General features: G+C 37.2%; 1 protein-coding gene and 1 pseudogene across 1 annotated transcript in view; one reads left to right on the top strand and one right to left on the bottom strand.

Annotated features, from left to right (window-relative positions):
• The window catches only part of Ca-alpha1D (Ca[2+]-channel protein alpha[[1]] subunit D), a 6,221,746-nt gene that overhangs the window by 1,121,621 nt on the left and 5,078,599 nt on the right, over positions 1-21,526 (top strand). The gene's annotated exons all lie outside the window — the stretch shown is intronic.
• LOC137234340 (NADH dehydrogenase [ubiquinone] iron-sulfur protein 2, mitochondrial-like) overlaps positions 9,038-21,526 on the bottom strand; it is a 44,696-nt pseudogene continuing 32,207 nt past the window's right edge.

Below are 21,526 nucleotides of genomic sequence, written 5' to 3'. Positions count from 1 at the left end.
TTTTCCAATTAATATTTTCTAATCTATTGAGGAATTTGAAGTAAGAATATTTCTTACTACTATTCAATTCTATTTAGCGTAAAAGATATTTCCTATTACTATTTCCTATTCTATTTTAACGGAGTTAAAGAAAAATATTTTTCCTAAAATTGTGGTTTCTATAAAAGCGAGTTTTTATAGCTGAAACGCCTCATACTTATATATATTTCGTAACACCTTTTCATTGTTATATTATTTTATAAGGGTTACATTAAACTTAAAATCAATAAAAATTGTATAGCTAATTATTCGGGAAATTTAGTAGCTGTAGTTGGTGGAAGAGCGAGGTAAATTATATTTGTTGTAGTAGTTTAGCTGGTTAATGGAAAAAAGGTACAGTGGATGCAAAAATTATCCCATCTTTAATTTGTTTTTCTTATTTTTCCAGCAATTTATTTGATCTTATTTGTCATGCGATTTATGCGGCGGCCACAAGACAGAATCGTTATAACATTTATGAAGAATATTTTTATTTTTATACCGGGATTGTCACATGCACAACCTCTTTGGTTAGTGATATTGTTTGGTCTTAGAGAACTTTGTTAACAATTATTATTTTATAAATTCGCCTACTGCAGTAAATATTCAATTCTTAATCACCAATTTGTCTCTAAGGACAACTGTGTATTTTCTTATAATTTTCAAGTCCTGGATTGCCGGCATTTCTTTTATGCCTGGTCGAATATTGTCCTAAGTCAATAACTTCCTCAACAATCTGGTTACTTGAAAATTTTCTGTCTTAAGATGAAAAACGAGCGCGACTAGTCTTTTATTGTAAATAGCGCTTTAATATGTTTATATGTTCTCTTTTGTGACTATTCTTCATTATTTTTTTTGTTGTTATGGGCTGGTTTTAGCAGTTTTGTATTATTTATTTTTTGTTCTTAGTTTTTGCCCATTTCCACTGTCCTAGAATTTGCTATTGTTTCTTGACTAATTTTGTCAAGAGCATTTAGAGGTGTTATGCGAGTTTTTGGTTTGCTGTTCGCTTTAGGCAGGGCTGCCTTTACCGTCTATTGTGATATTTTAAGATTTTCTATTTGAGATTTTATTTCAATTGTTTATTACTCTTCCTCAGTGTTGAATTTGGAAACTTGGGTATGAGACACAAAGGATTTTAGACGCGCTGTTGCACGTTATTCATTTGCCTATATTTAAATTTCATATAGGTTTTAAGTATAGCGGCTATCGCTATGATTAACAGCACGATAATGCATATTAAAACTGTTAGCAAAACATAGTTTATAGTTTATTTATTTGCCCAAACTAATATAATATTTACAGATTTCTTAGGCTTATAGTTTAGCGTTATCCTAACATACCTTAGTATTTATCTAGGAGTTTAAAATTTTACATACTATTTTGTGTATATTACAATGACTTAATTTTGTACAACAAAAGCATAGCTTATGTAAATTTAAAATTAATGTTTTCCAAAAAAGGGCTAAAAAGAAATATCATTATCTGCTGTTAAATGTAAAAATTGTTAGTGATTGACTATTTTATTTATGTTATTGTGTTGTTGCCACAAATTGTGCAACATTATATACAAGGTTTTGCTGGTTAACATTATACGTATTGTATCTCCTATGGTAGTAAACAACTTTGCTGTTATGATATGTAATGTTGTTTTGTTTTAATATTTTTATATACAAAGGTGATAGGTATTTTTCTCTTAGTGGTAATACTATATCGTTTTGTTTCAGTACATAGTTTTGTATTAGTTCATTATCTACATATGACAAGTTGTTAACAAATCGTTCAGATGTTTTGATCAAGAAGCTATCAATTCGCGCTATTTTGCAAGCTTTATACAAATATTTATTTGAGAATCTTTTCCTGAATGTACCCCCCGAGTACGAGTGTCGATTGATTCCACTACATATTCTTAGCATATACCTTTCAAATACGCGTAGCCTTTCCATTTGGCTGGAAGAAATATTAAACCAAATGGGATGAGCGTACGATAATAAAGGCCTAATTATTTGTTTATAAATGTTAAGTTTATTATTGTTTTTTAAGCCAGCTGGACGTCTTAGCAAGTTTGCATAGCTAAAAAACATTTTTTTTTTGCTTTTGCAAGGATGTAGTCTAGATGTTTTTTAAAGATAAATCTATCATCTATTACCACTCCTAAATATTTAATTTGAGTTTTTACTCTAACATTTTCTTCACCTATTTTGACTTGAGGAACATATTTTCGTGCATTTGGGTACAAGTTTTTTCGCAATCCCTTAATAATCGTGCATTCACTCTTGCGTGTGTTGATCTTTATTTTCCATTTCAAGAAGTATTCATTTAGTTTGTTAAGGTATAAGTTCATTTCATCATTAGCTTTAGCTATTTGCCTCTGAGATCCCAAAACTAAAATGTCATCTGCGTATATAAGGACTTTTATATCACAGGAATCGGGGTGAGCTTTTGTTGGTGGGTCTGGAAAGTCTGCAAGAAAGATGTTGTACAACATTGACCCGAGCAAAGAGCCTTGTGGCACACCTGCACTTACATCTCGTATGATAGAGTTGTTGTCGTCAATGGCAACGTAGAATGATCGTTCTCTAAGATAGGTATATATCATTCTACATAAATTTTTATCAAAATTGAATTTTTTGTACATCTTATAAATTATACCTTCTATCCGAGCGGTATCAAAAGCTTTTTCAAGATCCAAACTAACGACAATGTTTGCTTGACGCCTATTCAGATTGGTACATACAAAATCAGATAGTATTGTCAAAGCATGACATGTGGAATGCGAGGGACGAAAGCTAAACTGATAGTCCTTTAATATCTTTTGTTCTTCAACATGGGATTTGATTTTGTCTAGTAAGTATTCCTCTATTAGTTTGCTAATATTGGATAAAAGTGATATTGGGCGATAGTTAGTTATAGATTTAGGGTCGCAGTTCGGCTTTGGCACACACATAATCTTAGCTGTTTTCCATTCTTTAGGAAAATACCCAATATTGTAAGATTGGTTGATTACCAAGGCAATATATTTCCAGAAAAAATGAGGCAGTTAAATTGTTGTCGAACGTAACAATTGGGCTATTACACCCACATAGTTCACTTATAGAGGTTTTAATATGTGATGCAAACTCAGCCCCACTTATGTGTTCATTTTGTTTATGAACTTTTTCAAAGAAGTGTGCAAAAATATTGACTTTATGAAAATTTTCATGTACGAGGATGGTGTCACTGTTTCCAAAATTAGGTATATCAAAATCGATATCATTGTCACAACTTATTGTTAAATCTGGAATTTGCTGTTTGACATTTAAACCATACAGACCTTTTATTTTTCTGTAAGTTTGGCTATTCATCCGTATTTTCGCAAAATAGTTAGACCAGTATTTGTTTTCGTTCAGTTGTATTTGTTCTTTAATAATTTTAGTTAGGTTTCGAACTATAGCTGCGAGTGTGGTTTTACGTTGCGGATCAACGCATCTATGAATAGCACGGCGCAAACGCTTTTTTTCCGCAACAAGAGCGAGAATATTCTGTGACAGGTTTATGAGACCACAGTTGCGAACTTTCACCTTTGGTATCGCTCCAGAGTTTATGGACGCATCCATTGCAGAATTTAAATTTGTGATACTAAAATCGATTTCTTTTTCTGTGGCATTACGATTAATTGGTAAATTATATTCGATAAGTTTTTTTGAAAGCACATCATTGAATATTTTTACATCAATTTTGTCATAATTAAACCTCTCAGCTAATTGACAATTGAGTACGTTATGATCTGACATTATATTTAATTCAATTGCGCTGTGATCCGATTCAAATGGAAGTGTTCTCAAACAGTCTCGATACCCATTTGGCACATCGAAATCAATTCCAACAAATGGGGTTACTAAAAATATATCTAAAAAGGATGCTGAGCTTTTAGATATCCTAGTAGAAAATTTTGTTGGGATTAACCTTATCGTAGGACATTGCTGAAGCCAATTACTCAGAATTTTGCCATTGGGGTTGGTATATGAGTCCCCCCCAGTCCGGATGACGAGCATTTAGGTCTCCACCCATGACTACTTTACTTGTACTGAGAGAGTTTAACACAATATTAAGGTCACTAGTTTTTAGTAAGTCTGTTGGGCGGTTATATAAAGCTACAAACGTAATTTCCTCACCATTTGTTTTGAAAATTTTAAGTGCAATATTCTCTAAATGAATAGTATCTCCTAGATTTATAACTTTGTACTTGTTGTTTTCTCGTAAACATATAGCTGTTGCCGTACTACTAGTGCGATTGTTGCCACTCACACCCTTCGCCTTGTTAACTTGCCTGATGAGGTTATAGCCACGAAAATTAACCACATGTCGTTGACTAAGTCGGTGTTCTGCAATCAGTACTGTGTCAGGCTTGTGATTTTTTAGAAATAAATTAAAGTAATGTCTTTTATCTCGAGATATTAAGGAATTAACATTTAAAAATATACATTTCAGGTTTTTACTACCCACTGTTAAGTCTTAGCTCAGTTAGTAGACTAAATAGTGCTATCGACTTCTCGTCATCATTTTTCAATTGTTTGTATGTTTTTGTGAAAGCGTCTATTCTTTTCATGCAGCCAGATAAGTTGCTACCAAATAATCTACTGCATTCTTTGTCTACGGTTTGAAATAATTTAGTACCTGTCACTTTTTTAATAGGAGCAGGCTTGGTATAAATGTTAGTCTTTTTTGGAAGCTAGCAAAACATCTGGAATGTTTGGAGCAGCCTTAGTTTCTGGTTTAGCTGGTGGTTCATATTTTACTATCCTGTTCTCTGATGTTTCAGAGTTTCCTTTTCCTACCTCGTAGCCAGCTATGGTTACCATAATGCCTTGGGCTATTTTTGTCCACCAAGACATTTTGAAATATAATTATTTTCCTGCTTCTATGAATAATGAACTAAATTTAATTTTTAATAAAATTTTTCGGTTTTATTCTCTTATCCTATGCGTTCCATTTTACTCTTGACATTAATAAATTTATCTTATTTAATTAATTGATATTTTAACAATTTACTTCTAAAATTGTAATTTTTGTTTTACTTTAGAATTATTCATTTCCGATTTAAGTATTTTACATTTTTCCTTAAAGAAAATTTTTAAATTTTTATTTTCTTTTGTTTAAATAATTTTACAAAGTAACTAATATTTTTATTTAATTTTTAGAAATAGTAATTTTTCTTCATTTAGTTTTCTTTATTTAAATTTAATATTTTTGACATTTCTTAAAATTGAAAGGAAAAAAAAATTTCCAAGTATTATTTATTGTTATTATTTTTTTCTCTATGTCACATGGGGTTTCAATCTTTTTCCTAATTTTTAGGTGGAAAACGATCTTTTTTTTTTTTTCAGATGCTACTTAGCATTTGGCATTGTTGGTAGTGGGGTTTAAAATGTCCTCAATTGTGGGTTCCCTTTCCATACCTATTATCTTCCAGAATTTCTTTAAGCCCTCTAATTCTTTGGGTAGGTCCGTAGTGTGTCGGGTATTTTCGTCCCACCAATAGAGAGGAATGTCCGAGGAGTCTCTTTGCATTTTTATTTATTATTAACAGAGTAATTTTATTTTTAAATCTATAAAAATGTCCTATAGGCTTTCTCCAAAGGAAAGGTGAAACTGTCTGAAGTTAACTGCCTGTTTTAAAGAAGTGTCCTAAACATTCCAATTTACCTTAACATTTAAAAAATTTAAGTAAAGTTTTTTTTTTAATTTAAAAAATTTTAATTTTCCTGCTACTTCTTTTTTTCCATAAAGAAATTTTACTTTAAATTTTAACAAGGTAAATTATATATATTTGAAATATATATTTGAAATTTTTTTTTTTTTTTATTTTGTTCAATGTTTAATACAAATGTGTTTCAAAAATTTTTTTCGTTTTTGCTCATTGTTTAGCGTCCATAAAGTCCGCCCAATTTGTTTCTAAATTTTATACCTACTTATATTTATATAGCTGCCAGTTTTGTTGTCGTCTCAACCGGTACTCCGGCGATTGCTAATGTATTTCCGGTCTCAATTTATTCCACCTTTTATGCGATTATATATGTAGCCATGTATCTTCCTGTCCTTAATTTATTCCACCTTTTATGCGATTATATATGTAGCCATGCATCTTCCTGTCCTAATTTATTCCACCTTTTATGCGATTAGCCATGTATGTATGTGTAAATGTTTCAGCATTGCTTTTGGTGTATGAAAATAATTCCTTGGTTTGAATACCATCCGAGATTTTTACCAACTGAAGAATTACCAGGTCTTTAAACTCCAGATGCGTTGTCGATTCTTTCTTTCATCATATAAAAAAATTTTGCAATTTTGCAGGATTTACTTGTTGTCCTGGTTTTATAAACTGACGGAATTTCTCCAGTCGATCGTTTTAGCAATATTTGCTTGTTAAGCAAATTTTTATGCTTATTTCTGATCGGACTGGCAGGATTTTTTCCAGTCAGTTAAAATGTTTGACTTACAGGCGAATCCTGTTTTATTTATTTTTTCCGAACCGACAGGCTTTTCTGGCCAGCTAGATCTTTTAGCAGTTGTGCTAGTTATTGACCTAGACTGGCAGGATCGCCATGAAATGTTTGGAGAAAATGAAAAGAAGTTACGACTTCGATGTGCAAACATTAAATCTCTGTTTATTCAATAAATTCTTTGTCTTATATAGTAATTTACTTAACCTATACATTCATAAATATCTTAATACTAATAACTAAAAATATGTACATTGAAAATGGGGTATGAGTACATGTAAGTTTGTATACATGTAGTTTTGTATGCATGACTCTATACATGTAGTTTTGTATATGTTATTTAGCTACGTCAGCAGATCAATGTGAGTACTTTGGTTAATGCTATGCGTACACGTAAGTTTGTAAGTTTGTATGCCTGTTCGCAACGTTGGAATATCGATGTGAGTATCTTAGTTAGTTCCCATAATGGGTTGTATGTAATAAGTAATTTATTAGCTGTGAACGGATAAGGGTTTCATATTCGGCATTCCATTGATGTTAGTTAACCGTCTGGGTTAGTTCAATAATTTATGTTAGAAAATATTGTAATACGATTATTACTAAAATATATTTGGAGTTCATGATACGTATTATTGCAAGTGTGTTACAGTGGGTATGAAGCATAATGCTACATTACAGTGGGTATGACGTATAATGCTACAACAGGTACTAAGAGAACAGAAATTCGGAAGGTTTCTTGGAGAGAGATTTGGTTCCGTTATACAACCCTCACCGGCGGAAAGGTGTTCCATCCAAATTTTGGTGCAGTTGGGAAGGCCCGTACAAAGTTGTGAAGAAGATCAGTGATACCATCTACCGCATACAAACCATTGTGAAACCACGAAATAGAAGGGTGATTCATTTGGAGACGCTAGCAGCGTTTAGATCAGGAAATTTGTCTGATCGGGACGATCAGACCTAGGTGGAGGGCAGTGTGACGAATATTAGCAACACTAAGGGATACTATCATCTCTAAGTCGATACTAAGCAGTGACTTGTATGCACATAAACAAATCAATCATTATGTCTACACATATGTCCATACAAGCAGCGGAGAGAAACGCACAAACACATGCATACATCTGAGAAACTCTCAAAAGTAGGCAATCATCGGTGGAAGTATCACTCACATATACACGCGCATATGGCTATGCGAGAAGCTATATTCGGGCATTTGTAGTTATAGCTGATGAGTTTATAGCTGGTAAAAAAGTAGTAAATTCTAGAAGATAGAAACGCCTAGAAGTATGCGAACGAGACATCACAGAGTATACAAGGAGTTAAAGCTGAGTAATCAGTAATCAGTTTGATTTAAGCACGCTATTGGATGCGAAGTATAAGTGTTATTGTACTTTCAAAGTAGTCTAATAAAGACCATTTTGCATAATTGAATATTGATGTTATTTATACAACAATTCAGCGATACAAACGTTATTAGAAGATGTAAAATAAGCAGAGTTTCAAATTCGTTACGGTATTAAACAATGTATTGATATAAAATTAAAACACCTTCAGTTTTACAACTTTCTATAATTCACTGTCACTGCTGCTGGACCCCACTCTTTAACTAACGGCACCAAATCGTGGGCATCCTTGTTGGCCACATCAACTCAGAACACCGCCATTTCGTCGACGCTAAATTTGGTACCTTACAGCAGTATTTTAATGCTGTACATACAGAACAAAGTGATCAATCTCGTGAATTCCCAACATTAAATATTGCTGTAAACGTTGGATCGTACTTAATAAGCCCTCTATTAACACACCAGATTACAAATTGCATTATTTCAACTTGGATGATTCGCGTTGGCCCGGTCCTAGCGATAGTCATAATACTACTATGTATTATTTTAGCCGACAAATTGCCGACCAAACATATTGTTTTGCACAGTTCTTTGCCACGTTGCTGTGAAGAGTTCGTCGCCCTTTACGTGTCATGTCCATTTATGGGTGTAAAGGATTTTCATGGTAATCCAGGAGAGCCACAAATTACTCCAGTGTGCACATGGCATCGCCATATACATTCAAACAAAATCATCATCCGCTGACGCACGATCTTCTTGTAGCGCTGCCAATGCATGAGCGATTTCGTGCACTCCTGTGCATAGAAGCAGCGTTCAGGTCTAGTTAGGTATCTCCTCGAGAAGTAAATTCACCCCAGGCAGTAATATTGCAGCCTTTGGTGCATTTGGTAGTATACTGTTTTTTCCCCTCTTTTCGCCACTCACGCCATTACCACCGCTACCAGCCAAGGAATTTCGTAAGCCTGCGTATAAAATGCGTAGTTTTATTAACATTTGTCTTTATATAATCTTTAGCTATATCGCAATCTTTTGCTGCACTCAACCAATATTCAATACGTGGTTACTTGCTCCGCAATAACACCAGCATGTACCGCTTTTGATTGCGCTGCTAACTATGTTGGCTTATACTTACGGTCTTATACATATTGAAAACCATTGGTGTTAGTAAACGCTATGGCGTTTATCCCCCATAAATTATTGGCCAAATTCATGTTTTGGTGTTTCGATCGCCGTATAGGTTGCACCTGGCGGTACCTGGTAACCTTGAGTGGAGAGCTAAAAATGATATATAAGCTCTTCCGTTGAATTCTTCATTTCGCCACGTGATAATGGTGTTATTTTAGCGTCATCTGTTTTAACTTCGCCCACAGGTATTTGACTCAAGCATCGATCAATAATGCGTAGCGATTGTCGCATCTCCTCAACACGACACAAATACCGATCATGACAATCACTTTCAGTGCCAATTGGTACATCAAAACCAACCAAATCATAAGCATCGTACGGTTGTTGTTTTAGGCAAATCCCATTTTATAGCAAGACCACGTAATATAACACCGCTAAAACCATAAATTAAAGCATTCTTGCCTGAGACAATATCGATATCTTCTGTTTGCTGAACCCATATACGATTGGTGGTGAGCACCTCTTCAACTTCGTCTAAACGGTCGAGGAATTTTGATGCAAACTCGCAATGTAATCCATTCGACCGGGTGGCAGGCCCAAATAGACGCCACCAGGTCTTATATATGCTGCATGCTGGCGGGCCGCAGAAGCACGTCCATAATATTCCATCATTTTCTTCACGTTCCTCAAAGTGCCAAAATAATGGTTTAAGTGCGCCCACATCCAAGGCATGTGTGCCGACTGCCATAATGTGAGAGAAAATCGTGTAATTTCGGCAAATAAAGTACGGATGTATTTTAGCACCGAGTAGCACCTCAATAGAAAGCAAAATTTCTATGGCTGAAGAATGGTGTTAAAGTCTGCATTATCAACTACAAACCTCACCTGGAGGGGTCCCTGGTAGAAGACTCGCTGCAAGCACTCGTTGCGTTTTTTTCCTTTCTTGGACTTTGTTCCATCATACGGATCCGTTAAATGGCGTCACCTCCTGGGGGCCTATAAAGGGATCGAACAGCGACATAATCGTTCTAAATCTTTTATCAGCGATCCACCAGGTGAGTGTTTGCCATTACATATTTTTAACATTATTTTGAATAAAAGCCTGTGTGATAGGCTATCATATACATATACATTTCGTACATAAAAACAGAGTGGTTTCGCTTCTTGTTGTTGGACAGCTAGGCACAGCTGGTAAGTTTTCCTTTTCATTATCGTGCGTTTCAAGAACCGGCTCCCCTAAAGTTACCCGTTTCTGAAATTCACGAGGAATTCCAGCGACATTTGTCCCCGCTCGAACAAGGTCCCTCGAGCCGGATCTTGAAACATTTTTCATTTTTTGGTAATAAAACCAGCTTCCATTAGTTTTCCTTTTTGCCTTCACGCGCCCAACAACAAACTCATATAATTTGTTTTTTCCAAAAATGTTGAGTTTTTAAAACCTGCCCACCAACAATTGCCAAGTCCCCATGGAAATCAATCAAACACACCATACCAAAATCCATTGTGAATGGGCAGTGTGAGTAAGATGCTCTTTATTTACATTTGGTTTTGACATTCTGTGGTTAGCCATTGCAAAAATGAGTTTTCGGTAAGTTGGCAGGAAAAAATCCCATAAGATCTTGGTTCCAGTGTAAACTTGGGCCGCTAAACATCCAGAATCCATCCAGGCCGCCAGAAAAGGAAACACCCGGAGCAGCAACAAGGTGTTGGAGGTCACAAAGACAGCAACCAAAGGAAGGTAAAATTTTATTTGGAAATAACGGGACCCCGGTGTGCTTCGCTACACCAATAGAAATATTGGAAAAATAAAGTATCATAGAATTTTATTAATTTTTATTTCAATTCTTAATCCAAAACATTTTAATACACTACATTTTTCGATTTTCCATCTGGGATATGAAAAAAAAACAAACAGTTTGGAATGCCAACTCTGGAACAGGCAACGTATAGCTGTCCGTGCGAAAAGCACGGTCCTCCAAATTCAATCCGCATACTCGAAGCGTTTGTCCTTGCGCCTTTTTGACTGACATTGCAAATGACTGGCGCACTGGAAATTGCAAACGCTTGAATTCAAATGACATATCTGTTGGTATCTGTGGGATTCGCGGTATAAGCACAATTTCACCTTTCGCTTTGCCGGTCAGTATTGTTGCTTGAATTAAATTCGTCATCAACTTTTTTAAATTCGGTCTTATTCCATTACACAATGTTGGGGCATTTAAATTCCGTAATAAAATAACTGATGAGCCGACCTTCAAATTTAAACAATGCGGTGGCATACCAGACGGTTCCAATGAATACAAAAATTCAACTGGATAATTCACTGCGTCATCTTTTCATTGCGCTATCCACTGACTTGTATGTTGTCAACATACCTGGCAATTTTTTCAGAATGTAATGATTGATTTAACTGTCATGTACATTTTTGGTGCCAGTATTGCGCGTTCTCTCAACCAATCGTAATTCATTTAATTTTGAACAATATTTGAAAACTCTCGTTCAATTAATTCTTCTTTTGATTGGATAATTGTACAAAAATTGTTTGGCAATGTAATGAAACTGTTTGTTTTGTCGATTGGAATTTTGCCATTTCCGATCTCTAACAGCTGCTTCGAGAACTGCTCTGCAGACTGATCATTGTGCAACTGAACACGCATGTTTATGTGTTATGTTAATTTTTTCACGTATCGCCATAAAAGGGAAGACGTCAAACATGCATTGATCGCATCTGCCAATGTTGATCTTGGAATAACCGGCAATGTTTGTCGAAAGTCACCTGACAATAAAATTAAAGCACCACCAAAAAGCCTTCGGTCTCCACGTAAATCTTGCATCGTTCGATTTAATGCTTCCAATGATTTTTTGTTTGCCATTGTACGCTCATCCCATACAATGACCGCTGCTTGTTGCAAAACTTTTGCCATCGCTGAAGTTTTGGATATGTTACATGTTGGACTTTCAACCACCTGTATATTCAATGGCAATTTTAAAGCTGAATGAGCTGTTCGTCCTCCATCCAATAAAGTTGCAGCAAATCCAGAAGAAGCGAGTGCCAAAGCAATTTTCTGTTGCGATTGAATATTTGCTAAAATCAATGAAATCATAAATGTTTTTCCGGTGCCGCCAGATGCATCCAAAAACTATAATCCACCAGTGTTATCAGAAACAGCTTGCATTTTGTCATATATATCCTTTTGTTGATTGTTCAATTTGTTGATGTTGGATCAGTATCCATTGCTCTACCACGCATCCCAGTTAAAATATCTTCAGTCATGTAATCTTTATATTTATTCCACAATTCAATTGGATCCGATGGCATGCATGTTGGTTTGATAATCGAAAATAGCATTCGTATTTGCTGTGGATGAGATGAAATCGATGCATCATGAAGTGTTTCGTCCCAATGAGTGTCATCTTGAAACAAATGCAAGGGCTGACATGCTTCGCGATATGTCTAACAAAAAAATGACCGTGAACTGTTCTTAAATCCTGAAATGATTTTGGTCCTCGAACGTTTACCAACAACATTCGCAAATGGAAACATTCAGCATTGTTGGGATGTACCGTATATATCCTGCCCAAGGCATCTGTATGGAAAATACCTGGATGACCATCAACTGGTGTTCCTTGTTTACGCCGTTGAAATTTTTTCGATGATGCATTCCAAGTATAATATTGCGGTATATCAACATATATCAAATTTCTGGCAAATGTGTCGATTTCACGCAATTGAAAAAAGCAATTAAAGTAGTTGCTGGTGGTTGTGCTGCTCTTTGCTGTGATATTGAGTGATTTCATCACATCTATTTTCACCATATACTCTAAAAACAGCCATATCACTTCCTTAGCACACATATTCACAAATGTATTTGATAGACTTTACTAAGTTACAGTACTCAACATTTATGTGAGCCTGAAAAACTTTTGACAGTATCGGTGAATATGGCACGACCCAACGATTGTCAGCTTCGATGTCTTGATTGCGCACTCTATTATCGCCGTTTTACAATTATTTTCAAATGATCGACGTCGTTACAATGGATATCCGTCATTGCCTGCTATGGTATCGGAAATTAATGCTCTCGAATACCGCTTTGAACATTTCCCATCGATCATACATGGTGAATTCATATTTATTTCACCGCATGGACCGTGAAACATGTTTTTGTTACCCCTTATTCTGGATCGATGGTTTGATCTGGTATTTCGGCTGATATGACGCTATCAATCTCGTCCGGTGTTATTTTACGTACCAGCCATATCAATGTGTGTGCGTGTGGCAAACCTCTTTTTTGCCATTCAATCGAGTACATCCAACATCGTACCTTTCCAAAAACGCTTAATTTCACAATTAAATCCATCAGTGCCTTCAATTTTTTGTCGGAATACACGTGCTGTAACATCGTGTCGATCTGTTGGTGACTAACCGTCGAACAAATTATTTTTTATATCGTTCCACTTCGGATTACACGTAAAAGTGATGAAAAGATCTGGTCGGGCGTATTTTCGAACATATGACATATAGAATCTTGTGCATATTCGTGCATATGGCTTGGACTACTAATATAAGAAGCTGGTAATATCGTCAGACGCCCGATATCATTCACATTTGCATCATTCGCTATTGCACCTTGCAAATGTATGTACTTTTCAGATCGCAATTTAGCTTGATTGAATCGGATGAAATTGAGACGTTCAGTTTCAATTTTTGCATACATGTCTGCAATATATTGGTGAAAAAGTTTACCACATCTCAGAATGTAATCCTTGTGCACGAATCATCAATCGATAAGAATAATAATTCATCGCACTAAATTTCTTTTGAACATCTCGACCTGTAAAAAATATGTTTATTCGATTTTACATTTTAGCTTTTATTTAATATCTGATTAATTAATTAGTATATTATTTACCGAGACCCCGCCATTAGCACAACACATTCCAGCCGTTTCCCCCAGAAACTTAGCTGCTCATTAATCCAATATATAATACTGTAATCAATTTGTGGATCTTAATTAAAAGCAGCACGATACATATTTTATAGAACACGACGTCTTATTTGTCTTGGTCGTGCTGGATTTCTTTGCATTCGTGCATATCGTTCACGTCGTATATCATTTTGTTGTGACAGATCATCAATACATTGCGCTCTTCTTTGAAGTTAAATTCTGTTAGCACTACGCGTACGTCGACCGATATTTTGACGTCTGGCTCGAGGCATTTTCCTCAAGAGAAACGAAAAAAATTCACTAAAACTCCATGTTTAGCGCAAGAAATTTAATTTAAGAAAAGCACAGGTGCAAACAAAAAATGCGCGGTCGAAATACACCCACACGTATATGTCCAAAAGACAAAATGAAAATACAAACCGTGCAAAAACTTTGATGAAAAACACAATAAAATACGCGCGCACGATTAGATACAGTTGAAATCACTAAATGCATTCTGTAAAATGAACGAAGAAAGAACATTTGAAAAAATAAATTTGAAGAGAAAAACATGATACATCATTGCCACAATTTTCTACTATGTTTTTGTTCAACGATACGACATACTTACAGAAGGAATTCCCAATGTATTATAAATATTGATATCAATTCAATTGAAAATGAAGAAATACTCAATTATGAATCGAAAACTACATAAATATTGAACACACGTGTTGATTCTCCATAGTTCATAACAAAAAGACCTAATATCAATATACACCGAAAGAACGATGTGACAGATATGTTGTGTTGTGGTGTATCTCTTTCCATTTTATCTCAAAAATCCCTATTGCCAAAATGGCAGCCATGTTCATTGTTCATACTCTTGTCTATGAAAACTCGATCAGATGCAGATGAATCAGTACAACACATCATAAATACATTTATTCATTACTTTTTTTTTTTATTTTTTCATTTTTAAGGAATCAGAGTAAAAAAGTTAGTAAGTGTGTTGGAACAACAATTTTCGGGACGCTGGTGAATATATTCGTTGAACTCGAGGGATCCATGAGTTAGGTTACCAAATAGTTGTAGCGATATTGATTCGAAAACATGTGGGCGAATGTTTCTAATGTTGACTTGATCCGTATTTCGAAGAAACATTTTACATGTAAATCTTACGGTTATCAGATTTGGTAGTCGTAAATTTGCAAATCGAATGGCAACAATCAACGATTCTGTATATTCGTTTTCCCAATAAGTGATTTCTCATCGTGAAAGAAGATTGAACACGTTGCGCCGAATCGTTGTTTGTTGGGACAGTTGTGTAATGAAGAGATATTGTAAATTTTCAGTAAGGAAGCGACCATTTGAAAAGAACCAGTTGAAATTTGCGGAATGTCGGGTTTTGCTTTCGAGAAATCTAAAATATTGACCGAAATAATGCATCAGCGCTTCGTCGTAAAAAATGCGATGAACTCGATACTCTTGAATTCTTGTTGCCAAAATCCCAGCCAAAAGCGAATGGGACTCGGTCACTTGGATTAAAGCCGCAGCAGTATACGCATGCTCGTAAGTTGGATCAACAAGTTTTTAACCACCATTAAAACATCACACCGCCAGAACGCAGAGTCCCTTAATATATATTATAGGTAACATTGTAGCAATTGCATGCTTGCTCCTTTAAACTCTCTTTCTCCCCCACCCGTGGTAAGAGATATTGGACACAGCCTAAGGCTAGCAGTCAGTGGCATTAAACTTTCCTTGAAACGTTACACTGCACTGCACTTTCGGTTCATGCAACCATCGCGGTTATAAATTATTAAACAAATCTTTTTGAGCCTATTGGTGACAATAACCGGTGCTTGTCCAAATTTCTATAACACCACTTTTGTCGTTATCAGGATACCAGAGAAAAATCGCTAACACAGTGCTTTCTGCTCGTTTAAAAATTTAAACGTGCACACACACACGGTTTATTGCAAAAGACCATTTATTGTTTCTAGCTACAAGCGTTAATTTTGTGGCAAGCGAATTTTCCTTGGACACTTAGCACCGGCAATATACATTTTATTAGAGGAGACATAACCTCACTTCGCATATTGCACACCGGTCACACATACAGGCTCACTGTTGTGTAAATTTAGGTAAAAGCTTCGTTTTCTTAAAAGCAAAATACTTTGGGTGGCGTCTTTGAGATTCACATTTTTTTATATAAAATTTTTTATTCACTATATCTTTATATCTGATTTATTACTTATATCACACACGTATATAATTATTTTTCATAAAGTCTGGTATTCAGTGGCGAAGAGCTGAAAATAAAACTTACTTGCATATACATACATATATATATTTGGTTATAATAAATTTAACAAAAAGATTAGAGGCTAATCCAGAATTTTTCTTTTGCATTAAATTCTTTGAGTGGTGGTGGTGTAAGGTTATTGAAACCCTTCCCTTTGTTTCTGAGTATCAAACTCGAATTTTCCAATTAGGCCCTGTATAGTAGTTATTCCCGTTTAAATATCAAACGATATGGAGAAATTCATCAAAGCAGCTGATCAAAGCTAACTAAGTGCGATAAGGAGGGAGAAGGTACACTTGATCAGGAACACAGCATGCGACTACCTCCATGCGACACGGATGTATTCAAAGGTGACTACCTCTCCTGGCCAACATTCCGTGACATGTTCACGGCAATATATATACGGAATAAGCGCCTCACCCCGGTCGAGAAGTTATTTTACCTCAACCAAAAAACGCAGGGTGAGGCCAGAGATATAATTAAAAAATGCCCACTTTCCAACAATGGGTTTGCCACAGCGTGGAAGAATTTGGGGGAAAGACATGAGAATAAACTAATTCTCGTTAATACCCAATTGAAAATATTATTCAATCTTGAAAGCGTAGAAAGTGAGTGTGGCACCGCGATTAAAACACTTCAGCGGGAAATAAACAACTGCATCTCAGCCTTTAAAGCTCATCAAATTGAGATAGGCTATTGGGATGCGATATTCGCATATTTATGCTCCACCAAACTACCCGAAAGCACGCTAGCTTTATGGGAACAGACCATTGAGAATAAAACTGAAATATCGAAATGGGAAGATATGGATAAACTTTTATCGAACAGGTTCCAGACTTTGGAAACATTCTCGGGACTAACAGGTAGCAAAAATACCAAAGCTCCCAAAACCACCAAGCGAACATAATAATGATTCGTCTCAAAAGAAAGTAGGCGGCTACCAAGTAACTGTAGCTAGAAACACTTGCAGATACTGTAAGAAAAACAACCACAAGCTGTCACAATGCCAAAACTTCCATCGGCTATCCGTATTAGACAGAATAGCATTTATAAAAGACAGTCGGGGGTGTCTGAAATGCCTCTCGGCAAAACATACAGTATCCAAATGTACGTGCGCCTTTAATTGTAGTATTTGCTATCTAAGGCACAACACTCCTGCATATTCAACAAAATGCGGGCACGAACACGAGACCAACCACAACCCAACAAACCCAGTTAGATCAAAGACCATCAACTTCGGCACAGGCTCAGGCCCAACGTCAGTCTGCCATGGCAAATAATCAACCAACCAACTTCAATTCCTGTTTCGCTAATACACGCAAAGGGGTTCTATTAGGTACTGCGCAAGTCAATATCTTTTATAACAATGAACACTTTTCGGCCCGCGCCCTAATAGACTCCGAATCAAAGTGCTCGTTCATTTCGGAGCGGCTTAAAAGAAGAATAAATTTGCCCAGTCGGAAGCTAAATGCACGGTGTCAGCCCAAGTGAAAGAGGCATGCTTCATTCAGTTGCGGTCATCAATAAACCCGAATGTACGCATACACACCACAGCATTGGTTTTAGCCCAGCTCACTGGCAATCTGCCAACTTGTCAAATTGACCCCATGACACACCAAGTTTTCCCGGACTTGGTGCTAGCAGATCGGAGGTTCTTTGTAAATGAACAAGTAGATCTTATTCTGGGTGGGGATACTTACGCCCAGATAATGCTAGGCGGTATACGAAAAAATGTTTTAGGCACCCTCATTGCACAGGAAACAATATTTGGCTGGATATTAACTGGCCAAACGGAAACGGCCAGCCCAGCCGGCAGGTGTGTGTCATTTTTTAATGAGGTATCGCTGGACAAACAAATAGCGTAATTTTTGGAGCTGGAAGACGTTCCCAAAAACCATATTTATACCAAAGACGAAAATTACTGCGAGGAGTTGTATCAAAAAACCACCAAAGGAAATAAAAATGGCAAATATATCATGTATTTGCCTTTTAAGCAGGATTTTCAAAAGGCTATCTCATTAGGACCGTCGCTTAAGAGCGCGTGCTCACATTTTTCTAGAAATGAAACCCGGTTAGCGAAAAATCACGAATTGCAAACGGAATACAATCAAGTCGTATTAGAATACGAAACGTTAGCTCATATGGCACGGGTAGAAGAGCATGTTCCGGCAGACACATGCGATACCTATTTTTCACCCCATCACGAAGTAGTTAAGTAGGACAGCACCACCACTAAAGTGAGAGTTGTTTTTAATGCCTCCTGTCCCACTGCTAATGTAATCAGTTTAAATGATGTCCTTGGTTCACGCCCAGTCCTTCAGAGTGATCTGACGATTCTCATACTCCGCTGGAGATTGTTCCGATACGTATTCAACAGTGACATCGAAAAGATGTACCGGCAGATACTGCTAGAGCCCAGGGTCAACAGGTATCAACGCATCGTCTTCATGTCATCCACCAGCGAACCCATTAGCCTATACGAATAGAAGACCGTGAACTTCGGAGTGAACTGCGCGCCCTACCTGGCCAAAATGACCCTTCTTCAACTAGCAGAGGACGTAGAGGAAACCTATACCATCGCATCGGACATCCTACGACAGTTTATGTATGTCGACAACGTTTTATCGGACGGACACACCATTGCCACCGCCACAAAGGCAAAGGACGAAATCCAAGCGGCATTACAATCAGCCGGCTTCTCCCTAAGGAAGCGGACTTCAAATTGCGACCAACTACTGGAAGGTATTCCAAGATCGCATTTATGAAATGAAAACTTTTTAAATTTTGAAGATGCTAGCTTGGTTAAAGCCTTAGGAATCAGGAGGAATTCCCACTCTGAGTATTTCTATTTTTCTACGAAACCCATAAATAACCAAGTCGTGTTCACAAAGAGAACAATGTTGTCTGCTATAGCAAAATTATTTGATCCACTAGGTTGGCTAGGGCCATTTATTATTACCTCGAAAATCATTATGCAAGGTATTTGGCTGGAAGGCACGGGCTGTGACGAACGCGATATTAGATAGATGACATGATTTTTTAGAAAGCTACCGACATATTGAAAGCATTCGTATACCACGTTGGGTACAGTTTTCCCCGGTAGCGAGTAGCGAACTACATGGCTTTTGCGACGCTTCCGAGAAAGCATACACAGCCGCAATATACCTGAGGGTACAAATCGAGAATCATGTGTTCGTAAATCTGATCTTCGCCCAAGTAGCCCCGGACAAGACTATATCTCTACCCCGCCTTGAACTATGTGGTGCGGTTCTGCTAGCAGAAATAGTAGAGTCAATCGCAAAAAATCTTAATTTTAACAACCCTACAAGCTATCTATGGACGGATTCGACAACCGTCCGTGCATGGATTCGCAAATCCCCATGCTCGTGGTCCACTTTCGTTGCCCATAGGGTGACAAAAATAATTGACAAAGTTGGGAAAGAAAACTGGCTTCATTTCGACTCGGCATCAAACCCGGCAGATCTCGCAAGTAGGGGTATAACCGCTGAAGATCCTATCAACAAAGCCCTGTGGTGGGGGCCCTTCTTGGCTTCATGAAGATAGCTCAAATTGGCCTACCCAAGAAAAAATATACCACCACGTCAAAAGAAAAGCGGGTCCAGGTACACTTATCAACAGTAGATAAAGACTCTGATATTCTCACAAGATTTTCTGACCTCTCGAGAGCTTTGAAAGTACTACCCTACGTCTGGAGATTCTTTCAAAGAACTAACCCAAAAACAAGAGCCCCATTTCAGGCGAAGTCCTGCTCAATTTCGTCGAGCGAAATAAAAGCAACGACCCAACGTCTGACTATTATCTATTAAAAGGGGTATTATGGGGAGGAGTATTCAGCTTTAAAATCTAAAAAACTTATAGGAGCAAAGAGCGAGGTACTACCACTGAACCCATTCTTAGATGAAAAGGGGCTTATGAGGGCAGGCGGACGCCTTGTAGCTTCCGAAGATATCCCGTACAACGAGCGACACCCAGTTATTTTGCCGTATAATTGCCAGTAGTCGCTTCTTATCATAAAATTTACCCATAGGATCTCACTCCATGGGGAAAACCAACTTATGCTACGCCTCATCCGTACGCAGTATTGGATACCACGAGTCAAGAATATGATAAAGTCGAAGATCCGCAATTGCAAGGAATGCACGATTTACCGAAAACGTGTTCAAAACCAGCTAATGGGAATTTTAACCAAGGAGAGAACTACGTACTCACGGGCATTCACAAATACAGGAGTCGATTTTGCGGGACCCTTCGATATAAAGAACTTTCGGGGACGAGGTTTTAGAGTGTCGAAGGGGTATGTATGCTTGTTCGTTTGCTTTGCAACGAAAGCTACTCACCTGGAACGCACATCCGATCTCAGCACGCAATCATTTTTAGCAGCATTTGCGAGGTTCGTTTCGCAGCCTGTCCTAGTAAGATGTTTTCCGACCATGGCACCAATTTTGTTGGGGCTTCTAGAGCACTTAAAGCGGAAATGAGGGAGTTCCTACAAAACGCCCGCGATAACACCCTATCCAAGTATTCCCATCAATCCTTATCGTGGCAATTCATTCCCGCATCAGCTCCTCACATGGGGGGACTGTGGGAGGCGGGAGTGAAAAGTTTTAAAAGCCACTTCACAAAAATCGCCTCAAGTTGCAAATTCACCTTTGACGAGTTTGCGACTTTGCTATGCAGCATCGAAGCCTGCCTGAACTCCCGACCATTGAGCCCCGCGTCAAACAATGCATCAGACCTGGAGCCACTAACCCCAGGTCACTTTCTGGTAGGAGGACACCTCTTATCTACACCAGAACCTGACGCCAGCGAAAACTCTGCCTCAATCATAAATCGATGGCAAAAGTTAAAATCTCTACATCACTCCTTCTGCAAGAGGTGGAAATTCCGATTTCTCTGAACTGCAGAAAAGAGATAAATGGAGATTTCCCAAAACGAACCTAAAACTCGGAAACCTGGTCGTAATCAAGGAGGACAATTTGTCTCCAAACGAATGGAGACACGGACGGGTGGTCAAATTACAGCCAGGACCTGACGATGGCGTCAGAGTGGTTGATATCATGACGATGAAATGCCAGATAACCCGACCCTTGGTAAAACTCATCATCTTGCCATACCATCGCGATGAGGCAGAAGAATCTGCTGCATCCAATTATAACCTTTGCCGATAGTATTCCACTCCACGAAAACCCAAAACAATGATTCCATACCGTGAACATAGGCAATTTAGCGGAATTTCAATCGAATATTTTCACGCAGTACACCAAACAGTTTTACTACAAATTCAGCAATTAGCCAGTCGAA

The sequence above is a fragment of the Eurosta solidaginis genome, chromosome X (assembly GCF_040869045.1).
Source record: "Eurosta solidaginis isolate ZX-2024a chromosome X, ASM4086904v1, whole genome shotgun sequence".
Lineage (NCBI taxonomy): Eukaryota > Metazoa > Arthropoda > Insecta > Diptera > Tephritidae > Eurosta > Eurosta solidaginis.
The sequence above is the reverse complement of the archived record's forward strand: the minus strand, read 5'-3'. Positions and strand labels throughout refer to the sequence as shown.